Genomic DNA, 16045 nt, shown 5'->3' with positions numbered 1-16045 from the left:
GGCCAGACTAGGTTTGGCTCACTTGGCTGGTGTAATTAGATGAGCTCTCATAGGATGAAGTTAGGAAAATTTTTTCTGGAATACCATTTCTACTGCTAGAATGAAATGGGATTCCTGTGTCCAAGGTCTTTCCAATCTGGACCACACAAAGTCCTAAGTACTCCCAGGAACAATCATCCATTGGCAGAAATATGGAAGGGATGAGGTAATATAGCATAGATATCAAAACCTCTCTTGAAGGTTTACCCTCTCTTGAAGGTACAAAAAGGGATTTATATATCCCCAGTACTGAGCAAAAGATAGGTGGAAAAGTTAAAGGATAGCTCCAAATAAAGTCAGATATAATTAAGTAATAAAATAAATTCATAGGTGTGATGTACAAAACTCTTGTTTAGATGCTGTTAATCCTGGCAACAGCTAAGTTTTGCTGTTAGTTCAGCTTTTCTCTATAAATGCTTCCAAGTGCACATCCATGCTTTCCTCTTCACATCAGCCCAGAAGCAAAGCCCAACAAGAAGCCCTCTTAAGTTGCAGGTAAATTTGGAAACCCTAAAAAAACATAAGGAAAAAAAAGAGAGAAAACTAGTTCACTTGTCTCATTTCCTATCACAATATGTAGTCATTAGGATATGACCTGAAATGTTAGCACTGGTTCAACTTTCCTTACCTCCAAATAATCTTGAAAGGTCAACTCTGAAGCAGTGTCTTTGAAAGACTGAGTTTAACCCTGTATGCTGAGTATGGAAGTCTGGGTGATGTATCCTAATGGGGTGAGAACACATCCCTTGTCCTCCAGTGAGGCTCTCAGAAAAGTCTGTGTGAGGGCTCTGATGATCAGTGGTTCACAGTGCCTATATGAGGTGATAAATGTGCTTCACCTCTCACAAGCCTCATTCTGTGTTGCAAGACCAATACGTGTCATCTCCAGCCCTGAAAAAGTTTAATAAATTCATTAAGAAGTTTGAATTTCAGTCTTAATTTAGCTACACCATTAAATAGGGCTTAAATCTCCTGTTGGAGCTGCAGACAGGATAAGTCACAGCATTATTGTATATCCAAACTCAGTCCTAAATATTGAACTACTTAACTACACTGGAGCATGTATATACAAGCTGACTAGGAGGTAGAAGATAAATGCTAATGTCTTGATGTTTATATGAAAGTAACAAGTTTCTTCAAGTAAGAATAGTATGAAACTTACAATACAAAATGATCACTAATGTATCTTGGGGAAGAATTATTTAAATCAGAAGGCAATCCAATTTGATTAGAAGCATTTTGGAAAGTAGCATTGGGTTGAAATAGCCACACATCAGACAGCTACTACCTCAAACAAAATGAATGATCGAAGAATAAAGCTCTGTATACCAGTATGTCACATACAGGACACATTAACAAAAATGTCATCAATATTTCAGGCAGTATGCAATTGGGTAGTAATGACCAATTCACCGGAGGGCTGTGTTGCTATCCAGAGGGATATCACAGGCTGGGGAAGTGGACTGACAAGAACTTCATGAAGTTCAACCAGGAGAAGTGCAGAGTCCTGCACCGAGGGGGGAACAACCCCAAGCACCAGGACATGCTGGAAGCACCCAACTGGAAAGCAGCTCTACAGAAAGCTAGTACTAGTGGACTCAATTCAACATGAGTCAGCATGGAGCACTGGCAGAGGCTGTTCAGAGGTTGTGGAATCTCCTCCTTGGAGACCTTCAAAAGCTGTCTGGGCATGGGCCTGAGCATCTTGCTCTGGGTTGCCCTGCTGGAGCAAGGGATGAGTTAGCAGGGACTCAGAGGTTCCTTCCAACTTTCATCATTCTGTGGTTCTGACTCCTATTCTAGTCAGTATTTAAATATGGAATTATTTTTAAAACAATTAGAAAATTAATAGATCAGCACAGCAATATATTTGCAGCAGCACATCTCAAAAATAGCCAGAGAATGAAGAGTCTTTCAGGAATATGAAATATCTTTTTAATAAAAGAAACAAACATGGGCGGAAAAAAAGAAACAAAGGAAAGCAATACTGACAACTTTATTGTGACCACAGACTTTAACTGAATGCTGAATTTGCACTTGCAAAGATATTTGTTTTGCAAAATATAAAATTTACTGTGGTCTGTTCTGAACTTCTTATGACAATCACATTTGTTTTATCAGTGTTCAAATAGCATCTGATGTCGCTGATCCCTTGGAAGATATTTGTTTTGTAGAGCTTATCCAAGTCCACACACCCAATGATGTCTAGTAAACTCCTTCTACTCGTATGACAGACTGATTTTTCATGTGGTGCAGCAAATTCCTGAAAACATACAGCAGACTGGAAATCATCCTAACTAAACTGCTGCTTCTCGGAATGACACGTACTGACTGACTGAATTATGAAGGCCTGAAAATATACAACCACATTTTGTAACATGTTGTCCCAAAGCCATTTCTCCAAGGATTTTTACTCTCCTCAAACTGATATCTCACATTCATTCCATCTTGGGTTGAAAACTGAGCAATATAATAAACCATGGAAGCACAGGCATTGTGCATGCAGTTATTAAGAGGCTGAAGCAAAAAGAGCAGAGAAGCATCCATAGATCTCAATGAACTTTAAGTGACCTTGAAAATCTGACACCTGTTACTGCTTTTTCTTCTTCAAGGATTCACGATTTAAAAAGAAATCAATTTGGTTTAATGTATTCACTTATGAGAACAAAAGTAAGGTCATTTGAGGCATTAGTAGTAAAATTCCCATTATTTTATAAGATGATTTTCTCCATCCATAGATGCACTTTTGCCCAACTTCCCTTACCTATTAGTTGGTTGTCTGAGCTGCAAATAATACCATGGACAGATAGGCAATGAAGTCCAGTCATTATGGATTCTTTAGAGGTGTCTTTGAGCCATATCTCTTTACTGATTCTTTTTACACTCATGATCTTGTTGCTTCTGGTCCTTTTCTAATGCCATGTATTAGTGCAGAAGCACTGCTGGGTGAAAGCTATGCTGTCACAGTATAGTACTGACCTACAGTTCTGCAAGGTCCAGTTCACATCCACGTGTTTCCTTTCTCAACTTCATGTCCTTGACATTCATTATCCTTCAGCTGGCTATCTGGCTGCAAATGAAATAGAGTTTTATTGACTGAAGTTCATTGTTGTCTTTTCCCTAAAGAACTAAAGCATAAAAGATTCATCAAAGCTATGCTTGTTTTATCCAAAATCAGATCACAAACAACACATCTGTAAGTGCTAGTGTCAGACTACCAACATCAAACACTTGGCACACTTGCCATAACTTGCCTTTGAAAGCACTGCACAAAAATTGAGTGTTTCCAATGCCTCTTTTGGAAGAAAATCATCTCTTGAAACATGTTCAGTTAAGGATTGTTCCCCAAATGTAGGGAAGAAAAACATGATTTATAATTTATTCACAAAAACTGTTCAGATCTCTAAACATTAAAGTATTAGGTGGGTGTCATTTTAGTGCTCTCTGAAGAGATGAAAGACATACACTTGCCTAGACGAAGCACTATCCATCTTCAGCTGAGCCTGGCAATGGTATAAACATATCTGTGCTTATATGTATACATTTACACTTGTATAGATGATTTTGGCCAGAGAAAGAATTACAACAATAAAAAAACTTGTTATTAATATACATTTTTATCTCTCTCCAAACCAGCATTATGCCAGCATATATACACTGGAAAAACAATAACATTCTTAAGCAATCCCAGTCTCATGATTATAAGCATTGCCTGTTTCCTTTGGTGGATACTCAAGCAAATTTTAATCCCTCTTTTTATTTCAAGGATGAAACACATAAAAGCAGATTGCTCTCTGTTTTCTGCAGAAAACAGTGTATGGTATGATCCATTTAATGCCTTGAAATAACATTACATGAACAAAAAGAAGTTGGATTTGGCATGTGACACATTCATAATTCAGCATTTCATTGTATCAAATCTTCCATTATTTTTAACAGCAAATTGATGTCGCAGCCCTTGCCTAAAGTAAAATAATCTTTTAAAATAATGGGATATTTCAAACAGATATTCAAGGCAGGACCTGGTTTGTTTTGCTAAATTTGTTGTGCTTAGAAGCTGAGGAAAGTCTTGATCAAATGGAAGGCAGCACGAGACTTTCCAGAGACCTTTGGATGTGCTGGCAGCTATTCTATAGGGCAGGTGCAAGCAGGTGTGCATGGTCAGACTTCCCAGGGCAGAGCAGGCAGAAAGGCCCATCTCACCCTCCCTTGCTTTCTCCATCCTCAGAAGTATCTTTGCATATTAAGATGACTCCTAAATTATTTTTTTGCTGATTGTAAGATCTGCTTAAACTACTAAACAATAAAGCATGAGCATAATGTTTAAACCTTCATTTGCTATTGTTAGGAAGGTTATTTTCTAGGATTTTTTGGCATCTTAGAAAATTTCTGCTGCAGCTGTGAGTACTTCTATTTGAACATCTGAAATTCCATAGCTATCAGCACATTAACTCAAGCCTTGGTGACTCGTAAATCTTTCTCAGCATTTTATTTCAGGAGGTCTGAAGGTTCAAGCATTAGATGGAAATTACATTTTGCAAAGAGTGGAGTGGCATGACTTAAAGAGAGGCAAATGGTTTTTCACTTTAAAAGCTTCCAGGTACATTCTAGGGACCATTCAGAAAAGCAAATATGTGTTTTGAGCTAGACAGACTAATACAGCAGGTTTTTAACAGAAAAGAAGTGAGAGACATTTTTATCATCAGTAACGACATCAAACACCAGAGATATCCGAAGATCCGAGACAAGAACACATTGTCTAAAAATCCAAACTTGAAGGCAGGCGCAGGCCAGAAACAGCATATACCTTGCCAAAAGCTGGTGACAAGCAGACCCACCCACCCAAAGAATGCTGTTCCAATTCCCACTTCTTCAGATCCACTTTAACACACCCTGCAGACAGTGGGATGGCTGCCTGCAGGAATTTGAGGCTATGATGGGCTATATGAGCCTATGTAAGTGCTTTATAAACATCCATCCCAAATTGACCTATGACATAGGTAGTCCCTGGACATTGAGAGCCATGAACTACTCATGCCTGTTTAAAGAACCAGGTTTGTTTTTTTTTCCACATCACTATTGCATGAATGCCTTAACTCATTCTAGCACAACCCCCGTGGGCATCCAACCTTTGGATTTGTCTGACATATTGAGTGAAGAGGAATTGTCTCAGGCTGCATATAAAATGTATGATATAATTAATGCATATAAGTAATAAAGCTTCTTTTATTTTTTATATTTTTTTATTAAGATGTAGAAAAAAAGAGGACAACAGAAACATAAAACTAACAGATAGGACATCTATATGACTAGTTGTTAGGGATGCATGGACTTGAAACTTCCCAAACTTTAAGAATCTAGGTCAAATCTTCTGTTTTCAGTTCCAACATTGGCCTATACACTAATTGCTACATTGCCATGCAGAGGTTTGATCACCATAAGAATAATTTTTTGGCTGGAATTGGCCCAGGTAGGCCCATCACTCTTCTCACAAAGCCCCTTAAATGAAGATGAAGATGCCTCTCACTGACAAATATCAACACCATCAAGGCCCTCATCTAGATAGATAAGATAGTTATGTATTGTTTACACATAGGCATCAGGTAATAGACAATTTTTCCACAGCTTTGGTCCACAATCAAGTGATTTTGCAATAACTATGCACAGTGCAGGTACTCCATCACAAAACCCAGTAGAAGCCCAATGGTTTGAATCCTTTCTGATGAGCCAACTTGCACTTTGACATGTACTTGCTCTTTGAAAGAAAGTATTCACAAAAGATTGAGGGGAGCTGCAGATGGGAAAGGCTTAAATGACCTCTGTGAGAACAGGTATGTATAAACAAGGATGACTGAGTTGGCTAAGCAGTGGAAAGATTTTCATCCCTGGAGCACTCTGTCAAGGATTTAAAAGGGATTTTACCTCTTCCTTATGATTTGCTCTGCACAGAATTGGAACATGTTCAGATCAGGAGGAAACATGGGACAGGGACCTCATGACAGACACTTACAGAACTACTGCAGCCTGAGAGCCCTAGGAGAACTCAAATGCTGATCTGCTATCAGGATTTTGAAATAAATCTATATTTCCAACTCTAGAAATGTAGACATCTAGAAATCTGCACTGATGGGAATCCAGTTTCTGTGAAAGATATGGAGAAGCTCCAAGAATCTATGTTTGGGATTTAAGTACCTTTTCAGACTTTGTCCTTTCCTTTTTATCTCTGACACTGACGTTTTTCACGGCTTGCAGATTTTTACAGCAAAAGTGACATAGTCTGCTATGTACAGTCAATAAAAATTCTATCAGAACTACAAAAAGCAAAAGTCTTTTTGTTTTATCTTAAACTGTGAACAGGAATTCTGTGTTATTTAATGGACTACCCCACAGTGCAGGGAATTGGTTTTGGTATAGGTGGAAATATATCCCAAACTCCTCCATTTATTCAAAGCAAATTGTTTCCAGACAAATAAAAAGCTTTCAGGATTAATAACAAAGTTGATGTAGACAGGTAGCTTTCAGAGATATAAATTTTCCACCTCTGCTTCCTGAAAGCCAGCTCTGGACCTTTTATTGACTGTGGAATCATCCTCTACAGTGAACTTTGATGCAGATGCAGCTGTCAGCACATTATGCTTTTCAGAATAAGTGATAAAAAGTCAGATGTGGGACACAGGTTGTATTTAGGTGCTTAACTCCAAAATGGTGGCCATTTGGTGCCTTCCTTTGCATCAGTAACTTATAAACCTGGTCAGTACACCCCATATATTCTCTAGCACTGACAATGCAGAAAAGTCCAACACATCTGTTACCCCAGAAGACAATACATATACTTCTCTCCTATATATTAAAGATTTTTACAGCACATCTACTGGACAAGGTTCTTCATTGAAATGCCAGTACAGTTTTTAGCAGTTCTAGGGTTGGTTTGTCATCTATTAATGCAGTGGACAGAGCACTCACACAAACTATGAAACACCTACTTCTAATTGTTTTCTTAGCCTAAAGAATATCAAATACACATGTCCCAGGAATGGGATCTAAACATTGAACTGCTGGAGAATGACTTCATACACCACTCTAGCCAGCTAACTTTCCCTGAAGTTATAAAAGAATCACTAGGCCAAGTGAATATTGTTATTTTTTTAAGTTTAAAGAATTCCTTTGCATCACTGGACATTGGTTCCATTCTAACTGTAAGCTGTTTAGGTATCTTGTCTAGTTGCTATGGATATTGTAGAAATAGGATGCACAGTCCTCAAATGCAGTAAAATTGGAAGTGTCTTCCCATCTTTTAGGGAAGGTACTCAACCACTAGATTAGTGTGTTAATTTCATTATGCCTTCTGTCTTTCATTTTTCCTTGGGCAAGCCCAAGTGCAATAAAAATTTACTGCAGTACCATTCTTAAGCACATATTCTTTGTTTCATCTTTAGAGGGCCACATTCATATTTAATTTAATTTCTAATTTGCCCATGCCACAGGCACAGTAAAAGGACACACTCCATAGTGTGCTCTCATTTTTTTATAAAACTAGTTGAAAATAATGAAACTAAACAGATAATAAAAAAGCCTGATTTTACTGAACTTTCATTCTCTCTCTTGCAAAACATTTCAGCCAAAGATGTTTATTGTTAAGCAATTCTTTTAATGCTCAGCTCATATTTATGCTGAGTTCATCCTCCTTACTCATGTCTGTTGGGCTATCACTCCCCACACTGTTTTCATCTTTAAATAAATATCCAGTGGGTTTTCTATTCCCTCTTAGTCACCATACAGCCAAACTTAATTATTTTAACACTTTCAATATGATTTGTTGACCTAAACATTTGACTTGCCATTCAATACTGTTGATCTTCAAATTCAACCTTTTTTTAAAATTATTTTTGAAATTTAATACCTTTCTAATTTTTATATATGAAATCCTAGTACATTTGACACTGGATGTATTTATTATTAAAACTTCATTTTCACATTTTGATCCTTGTTAAAGCTTCATTATTAAAGCTGAGATTTCAAAACATTTTTTCCAGCTGAATGTCATAGTGCAAAGCAAATCAAATGGGAAATTTAATTTAACCCTTTACCAATTTTAATCTTATTTATTTGTTCTGGAAGCACTTCAGTTATCAAAGTACTACATTTGGTTGTGGTTTCTGTAAGTCTATACAAAGTTGCTTCCAGACAGTACATCCTTGCTCTTAGCCTGGTCACTTCTTGTTTGAGTTACCTTTCCTCTCCATTTTTATCAGGAGAATTTAGAATATTTTCATATTCTAAGGAAGCAGTGCTCAGATAGCTGGATATAGGCAAGATGACTTCTCCATCTTCCTCAGACTTTGGCAAGGGCTTTGACTTCAGCGTTCTTTAGTTTCCATTAACACAATAAATAATGGCTTTTAGTAAAGCTGGGCCTAGCACCAATTTTTACAATACTCCTTATGTTCATCTCCCCTTCCAAATTGGTACACTGCCATTATCATTAACCTTGATTTATGGTCAGTTGTCTGCTTGCCAACCTACTTGAAAGTATAGTCATCCAAGTCATTTTTAATTCATTTCTAAAATAAGACTCCTTGCCATGCTATTATAGAGTCCAGATTCAGCACATACTCTGAATTCCTATTGTATATTAATCCTGCCACTCTGTTTTACCTGAGATGTCAATTTGAGAAGAACACAAAGCCTAACCAGTCTCAAGAACCAGTATTCCCAGAACAGCAAGAATAGGGGAAATAGGCCTGACAGGTTGAAGACATTACTCTAGCATTCAGGAATACTCATACACCTTTTGTGTACATCAGTGGAGTCCTCCTACTTTATTATTATGCCAAGGAGCCAGCATAAAATTGCCTTTATAAATTCTTCTCAAGAAATCACAATCCTAAGGTCCATTAATCTATGTTATTAAAAATATAGTTCATTTATATTGGTATTTGTCTTCTAAATACCTTCAGGAAAGTTGGCATTCTGAGGGTGATTTAGTTTAGTATCCTTGTAGCTTATCCTTGATTTATTCAGTACAGATTTGTTGTGCTCTAAGGACTAAATCTTCCTCTTTTTCAAAGGATTCTTTTACAAAAAAAATTACTCTCAAAGGTCTCAAGACATTAAAGTTACTCCACCCCACTACGCCTTTTTTACTTTCATTATTTTTTATTAGTCTTTAATAATCAGTATGACAGGTGGTTAAACTTCATCCTTACTGAAAATCCATCTCTGCTTTGTTTATTTCCATCTTCTTTGAGAAGTGGAGGATATTGAAAAATCTAACTGATACATAACAGAGTGCAAGAGCTCTAAACCTGAGCAAGGAAAGGCCGTAACTCTGCAGCAGGAGAAACTAACAACACATCACCCCTCCTGGAAAGTGTAAGAATGCAGCCCAGTGGCAGAAATTATCCACAGTGCAATTATCACTTGCTGATTGATATTCATCTAACAAAATAATAGCTCACTGATTGATGTCCTACCAGCAGTCCAACCCCTCACCACCTAAGCCTTCACAATCCAACAGCTAACACCTAATCACTGCCCAAGCAACTCCCCACGCCTTTATGGTCTTCCACATGCTGTCACCTGGTAAGGAATAATCTCCTGCCTAATTCAGGCCAGTTGTCCTGGCTCCATTCCAACCCCTGCTGCTACATCATAAAGGCATTGGCTCTTCCCCACTGAATGGTCTGGCCTTGGATGGGCTTCTGTCACTCAACAATTACAGCAGCATCTCAGGTGAAACGAGGACCTGGGATTAGCTGAATTTGGTAGAAGAAACATGATTTGGCTACTTCAGGCCTAGGGCAATGAGAGACAGGAGGGTGTCTTAGTTTCCTGGTTGATCTTGAAGTATGATGAGAAAGTTGTGGCAGTTAAGAGAGATAGGTTTCAATATGCCAATTTCAGGAGATTTAATTATCTTTGACCAGTCTCTCTGAGAAAGTGGGAGATTTGTTGTTGTTGTTGTTTTATGTTGTTGGTTTATCTACCAGCTTTGTCTATGAACAAAATCCTGGTCTGATCCCTAACTTTTTTTTTTCCATTTTCCCTTTGCTTGTCCACCAGTGTCCGAGCTTTTGGAAACATTTTGGGAAACACTGGTGGACCTACTTGAAGAAAACTGTTATCTTTTTTTCATCCCTTTAACAGCTGCTTTGAAGTAACTGATAAAAAAATTAGGTCTGTTAGATGTTACTTATTACACCGGTCTCTTGCTCCAACCCCCACATGCACACCCTCATCCTGATTTCCCTTATCATATAAAACATCATAGAAATTATAGTACAAGGCTACAGCAAAAATGTTTCTACAGAGGTTCTTATTCAGCTATTGCTCCGTACTCTCTCAGGGAAGCTTGACTTCAGTGGGAGTTGGTCCACATAATGTCTGAGCAGAGATTTCAGGGCATGAACTGCAGAGTGCAGGAACTCCCATGGAAATTTTGTTTAGAAGATCAAGGTAATGAAGCTTAGCCAACAGGCTGCTGTGGGAATCAGAGAGACCAAAAGTGAAATGCTTTGATTTCCGCCTCTTCTTAGGCAGATAAGATCAGAATCTAAATTTATATATCAGCTTATGTATGTAAAACTTTTTACAGTATTTCAGATTCTATATAAAATGTTTGTTATTGTTTTAGTGTTACTTTTACCATGGTCTAATTTATAGACCTAATAGTAGATTTAAGATATATTATAGGTGGAGTTGGTAGCATTGTCTACTATTAAACTTTCCTAACACTTTCACTTATAAGACTCTTTATTCAGCAGCTGATAGCATTGCCAGACCTGAACAATTTGTGCTGAAATTTTACACGTTGCATGGAAAATTTAGCCTTAGGCTGAATTTAACTGGAAAGTATCAGCCAAAATTGTGTAACTGTTCAGCTTTTTCCAAGAATAAAATTGGGAAAATAAAATATTCTTTGTGATGTTAAAAGTATACTGACATTTTCTCAGAGAGCTTGCAAACCTACAGTACAATACGTATTGGAAACAAGGTGAAAAGAAGTCCTTCTTACAGAGAATGTTTTCATTGTTTTCCACCAAATGTAGACAAAGTTTTACAAGATATGAATTTCTTTGAAATCACAGCTTAAATAGGCTCAGCTTCACTTTTAAAAGCTAAATAGCACCAACTGTCCTCTTAACTTTCTCATAACGATGGGCTTTCAGAACAAGAAACAGGTTCCTGTCTTCTCCAAATTTCCCCTTTTTTTGGAGCACAGACATTTCAGTAGGGAAAGAAACAGATGATACAGGTGAGGAGGAAATATGAACTTGAATGTGAAGAAACAAAGGAGAAACTGTCTGCAGTGACTGGAAGAGGAGACAAACAGCCCAGGAAAGGGAATGAAACTCTGAAAATGCTTGAACAAAGTTTGAAATCTTTGCGGGAGAATGAGAATCAAGACTGTCTGAATTACATGGAATAAGAAGCCCAGGAGAATTAATGCAGTCATAGGAACATGTTGGAGAAAGAGAGAGGCAAAGTGAGAAGCAAGGGGTCATAACACATTCCTTTTAGCTTGCAATGGTCACCCAGCTTCCCAAGTCTCATCCTTCTCTATTGCCAGATAGTGGCTGTGAAAGTCATTGGTAATCTATGTGTATTTTCCTCTTCTGCAGCTTGTCTCTATGGATGATGTCAATTTACCTCTGTATAAATTATTAAGCCACTTGACAGCACCCTCCTGAGTTCAGCAATGACATACAATGAAATATCTGTATTTCTTTTACAAGAAAAGACGTAGAAAAGCAGGCCTGGCCAAAAGTGGTTAAGGCAGTTTAAGATGGCACTGCCCACTCTGCCAAAAAGTTGATTATTGTTTCTCTTGTGGTTTTATTTGTCACCACAGTTGGATCGTCACTAGATGAAGTGTCAAAAAATGTCTCTTCCACATTATTTCAAATTTTTCTTGCTGAAAGCTGCTCAGACATGATTGATTTTGTACTGAACTAGGCAAAGAATTCCTCACACAGTCCATTCATGTCATTTATAACAGTAACCTCCAGCTAGGACATGGCCTTAAGCATAATGAATAACAAAATAATAGTACACAGACCGAAACTCAGAAGAAGAGGCAAAATATCAGGCCTTAGTTAAATCATTTGGTTACATAATGCTGTAATGGGCCTATGGAAAAACTGCATATCAGAAGGAAAACATTTGTGTGTAAAGAATAATATTCTAGGATTTGAGTGCCTGATTTTGGTCTACATATTTAACAGAAGCACATTAACATATTCTGTGTGTATCTACACATATAATAGAATCATCAAGTTTGGAAAAGACCACTAAGATCATCTAGTCCAACTATCAGTCTGTCTCCACCATGGCTACTAAACCATGTCCCTCAGTGCCAAATCTATATTTTTCTTTGAACACCTCCAGGGACAGTGACTCCACCACCTTTCTGGGCAGCCTGTTCCAATGCATTATCATTTCTTTAGATATTTTTTTTCCTAAAATCTAACCTGTACCTCCCTCCCCTGGTGCAACTTGAAACCATTCCCTCTTGTCTTATTGCTGGTTACCCAGGAGAAGAGGCCATCCTCCACGTCTCCACAACCTCCTTTCAGGGAGTTATAAAAAGTGATTTGTTGCCTTTCTCTGGACACACTCCAGGGCCTCAATATCTTTATTGCAGTGAGGGGCCTAAAAGAGCACAGTACTCGAGGTATTGCCTCACCAATGCTGAGTACAGAGTGGCAATCTCCTCCCTGGTCCTGTTGACTGCACTATGTCTGGTACAAGCCATACAAGTATTTTGTTGATCTTCTTGGCCACCTCAGCACAGTGCTGGCTCATGTTCAGCTGCCTTTTGATTAACGTCCCCAAATCCTTTTCCTAAAATATGAATTGTTAATTGTGAAATATTTTTTCATCACATCAGCTTTTCCGACCTGTATCTCTGGTATAAGGAACTTATAATTTTATACTACCCAGAGTTCAGTTCAGTATTCAGTTATTTATTTGTGTACAAAGTATCAAAGTAAAAAATGACAAATCACTTGATAATTTTGTTTTACTTTAACAAACATAACAAACAACAACAGCAACAAAATCTGAGGTTTCTGTAAAAAACTAAGGTTGTTTTTTCTTCTACAGCTGAGCCTAAGAGGAGTCACTTGCTGTTATTCCCACCATTTGGCTGTGCCTCTCAGCTTGCACTTTCTTATTTTGTTGCTCTCAGGTGCTAGCAAAGCTTTCCCTTTCACTTAGCACTAACCACAGAAAACTCGGCTCTGTGTAGGTTAGTTCTTCTTCTAGCTTATAGGAGAAAGGCTTGAGCAAAGCAGCTTATATTTTGTCTTTACTTTCTCCAAAACTTCATAAACTAAGGCTCAGCAGAAGGGTTTCAGTTACTCGATGACTTTCTGATCGAGTGCCGTTGGTTTGGGATTTTCATAGGAAAAAAACCTTTGCACTTTCCTGAAATGGTGGTAATCTGAGAACAGTTATCAGAGGCGGAAATCACCCACAAGCCTGAGAGCCTGCAGGCTCATAATTAAAGTAGTACTATATGTTTGAGTAGCAATGTCTTTGTAATAAGGCTGTAGGCTAGGTTAAGATGATATGGATTCAGTCTTTCATTTAAACAGTGTAGATTTAAGCAAACTATTTAGAGCTGCAGCCAGGAAAGAACTTACAGAATCACAGAATCATAGAATCATCTAGGTTGGAAAACACCTTCAGGATCACCGAGTCCAACCATCAACCTGAGCTGCTGAGTCCCATCACTTAAACAATATACTTTAGTGACACAGCACACAAAATGAGGATTTGGAGGGAACAAAGGATGCAATGCCCAAAAGCCTCCAAAAAAGCTCAAAAGCACTAGTTTAGCTGGTGCCTGCTATCAGAGCACCACTTGGTTCACCTGACCAGTTTTCAAACATTCAGAAATGTCAAAACTGAGGCATCGTGCTGCCCATTGATCATCTGGGATACAGAAATAAATAATTCATGCAGCTAATTCTGAGAGATTTCTAATTATAAGAAAATCCTAATCCAAAAAAAAAAAGGACAGATTACTCATTGTGCATTTTGTAGAAGTTATCTTCCCTTACTCTGTTCAAAGAACTTTGAAGTGCAAATTTTAACTATACTGAAAGGCTCCCCACCTCCGCACTGAATGCAAGCTGTGTACTTCTCTCTCTTTGTTCCCTTCTGGACTATGGATTCCTTCTGGCACAGTGGAAAAGGAAAGGGAAAGCTCCAGCTCTCCACAGCAGAGGCCATTTATGAACAGTATGATTGAATACCTTACATTCAGTGTATATCTGGACCAGTAGTCTCTCATTTTCCCAGTAAGTCCTTAAAACATATTATTATATAGAAAAAGAGCACCACTTTCATCTTCATGACTCCTTATAAAAGAAAAGCAAGAGCCTTATTCTTTCAAAAAACAGATGTAATTGTCTAGTCATAGAAGACACTAGGCTCTAAAATGAATGGATACACCATTCTGTGGGCTTCGATCCAGGGCCTGTGCTCTGGAGGGGGACAGTATTCATAACATATAAAAACTCTGTTCTTAGTTTTTCCTATTGGTTAACATCAATCTTCTCCCTGTTCAACACACGCTATGTATTTTCCAACTTGTTTAATTTTCCCCCTGCTGTTCAAAGGGAGCCTATGTATTTCATATACATTTATTTGTACTCATAGGATCAGTGAACTATAGGTACCAAAGTCTTCATAGGAAACCCTATCTGAAAAATTCATAGCCCAAAGACTTACCATCAAATGTGACAACCAGAAAACAAACATCACAACAAAACATCACACAACAAAACATATTACACAGTCTGAATACCCATCTTTTGGACACAGAACGGGAGGCATAAAGGCCCTCTACAGCAGCCACAGCAAAACACTGGCTGGAGCATTGCCCACTTTGCAGTTCTGATTAAACACTTTTCCATCCGCCTGCTGACACCATCCAGCATATTCCACTGAAGCCTGTGCAACTGATTTGCTCAATACTGAACTGGCTAAACTAGCTCAATCTATTGTAGATTATCCTTAACATAAATGAGACTACAGAGACAAATATTATTATACTAGATCCATCCACATTTTCCACTTACACTCCTAAGTGTTACAAATTCCTCACCAGAAGAAATGAAACTTCTATTTCAGCTCAACAACTTAGTTATTCTAGAATAATAGAAATGTAAAGGGCCTTTGAAGTAATCTTCTCCATCTTCCCACTGAAAGAAAGGTGGGCATCAGTGCTGGATCAAGCTGCCCCTAGCCTTCTCCAAATTTGTCTTGGAAGTTGTAGAATTAAGATTCTACAACTGTGCAACCATGAGTCAATCTAACCAAAAAAGATTGTTTATCACTGAATGGAACTTATCATCCCAGAGTAAGATCTGAGCATACTCTCCAAATAGAAAATACTTAGCTAAAGCACCTTTATTCTTCCTGTACCCTCTAAAGCCTCTAAATCTGGGTTCATCTATAAAACAACAGTCTGAAAACTGTATTTGAATCATAATCTTTAATCTCATATTATCTCATACTACTAAGAAAGACAAATACTCCAAATTGAGATCTTAATCACATGGATCAAGACAGAAAAGTAGGCTGAGACACTTGCAAAGGATTTCATTGATGTCAATCTACTACACTGTTCGTTGTTCTGAGTAGTCCTAAAAATTGTCCTATTTTTAAATCTCTTTGCTCTTCTTCGGTAATACCACTACTAAGATGTTCTAATAATATTTACCTAATTTAGAATTAAAATCTTCACATGTCATGCTAACAAAAGTCATTAATAACTATTCAGATAAAAAAAAAAATAGAATTGTATCATCACATACGTGAGGTACTTATATCAAAAACAGTGGCTCAGATCAATTTATACAGTAAAGAATTATAATAAATAAATAAATAGACAAATAAAATGCCTAACTTTGTTTTTTAAATGGTAGAGTAATAATTGCTTCGCTTCCAAATCTTTGAAGAACAAATAATAACACTTAGTGTTGAAAAACAGTGT

At 37.6% G+C, this 16045-nt stretch overlaps 1 long non-coding RNA gene across 1 annotated transcript; it reads right to left on the bottom strand.

Moving 5' to 3' along the window:
* Window positions 1-333: 333 nt before the first annotated feature.
* On the bottom strand, window positions 334-9686 carry LOC116226016 (uncharacterized). Its single transcript, XR_004166199.2, has 4 exons — window positions 9619-9686; window positions 3019-3109; window positions 668-930; window positions 334-549 (listed from the first exon to the last, which is right to left on the bottom strand). It is a non-coding gene; the product is annotated as an uncharacterized LOC116226016 (long non-coding RNA).
* Between the last annotated feature and the right edge of the window lie 6359 nt (window positions 9687-16045).

This window comes from Phasianus colchicus, chromosome 4 (genome assembly GCF_987193195.1).
Source record: "Phasianus colchicus chromosome 4, bPhaCol1.hap1.1, whole genome shotgun sequence".
Classification (NCBI taxonomy): domain Eukaryota; kingdom Metazoa; phylum Chordata; class Aves; order Galliformes; family Phasianidae; genus Phasianus; species Phasianus colchicus.
Note: the sequence above shows the minus strand (reverse complement) of the source record. Positions and strands in the feature narration are given on the sequence as shown.